Source organism: Ailuropoda melanoleuca, chromosome 2 (genome assembly GCF_002007445.2).
Source record: "Ailuropoda melanoleuca isolate Jingjing chromosome 2, ASM200744v2, whole genome shotgun sequence".
Taxonomy (NCBI): domain Eukaryota; kingdom Metazoa; phylum Chordata; class Mammalia; order Carnivora; family Ursidae; genus Ailuropoda; species Ailuropoda melanoleuca.
Window position 1 is genome coordinate 152,257,336 of NC_048219.1, and position 1,125 is coordinate 152,258,460.

The following is a 1,125-nucleotide window of genomic DNA, read 5'->3' on the forward strand; positions in this document are numbered from 1 at the left end:
TTTTTTTTTTATGATTTTTTTTATTATATTATGTTAGTCACCATACAGTACATCCCCGGATTCCGATGTAAAGTTCGATTGTCCATTAGTTGCGTATAACCCAGTGCACCATGCAATACGTGCCCTCCTTACCACCCATCACCAGTCTATCCCATTCCCCCACCCCCCTCCCCTCTGAAGTCCTCGGTTTGCTTCTCATAGTCCATAGTTTCTCATGTTTCATTCCCTCTTCTGATTACCCCCCCTTTCTTTATCCCTTTCTTCCCCTACCGATCATCCTAGTTCTTATGTTCCATAGATGAGAGAAATCATATGGTAATTTGTCTTTTTCTGCTTGACTTATTTCACATAGCATTATCTCCTCCAGTGCTGTCCATGTTGCGGCAAATGTTGAGAATTCGTTCTTTCTGATGGCTGAGTAATATTCCATTACTGACACTAAATCTTATTGAAATTAAAACTATAGATATGTTACAGAAAAAAAAATATATGTACATGTATGTTTATTTTTTAAACAGTAATTTACCAACGTTTTCTTTTAAGGGATAATCTCCTTTCTATCCTTTAAATATTTACTAAATTTCTAACATGAGTATCAATTAGTAGTATAAAAGTATAACACAATATTAAATTGAATTGACTAAAATATTTCTGTTAGCCTATTATAATGTATTTCATTTTTGGCTTTTATTATTAACAATTTAGTATTTTGTCACAATTGATGTAACATTTATGACAATGTGTCTATTATGCAGATTTATAATATAAACTTATTTTAATAGGCATAGCCATTTCTCAGGACCCCCAAAGGCATGTCCTGTTTCACTACAGCAGAAACAGAGACTAAGCAAGCTTTGGGCTGGGATGGAGACACTTGTAGAAGGGAATGAGGCCAAAAACAGTTGCAGGTCTTGGAAGGAAGCACAATCTGACTGTGACAATGTATTATCCAAAAAAAGTGCTCATAGGCAATATTTATATTAGAATACAAAGACACAATGCTGCAGAGTGGGAAAAAGGTATTGAAAATGATACTAATAGAAAGCAATAGAGGGGCACCTGGGTGGCACAATGGTTAAGCATCTGCCTTTGGCTCAGGGCGTGATCCCAGCGTTCTGGGATCGA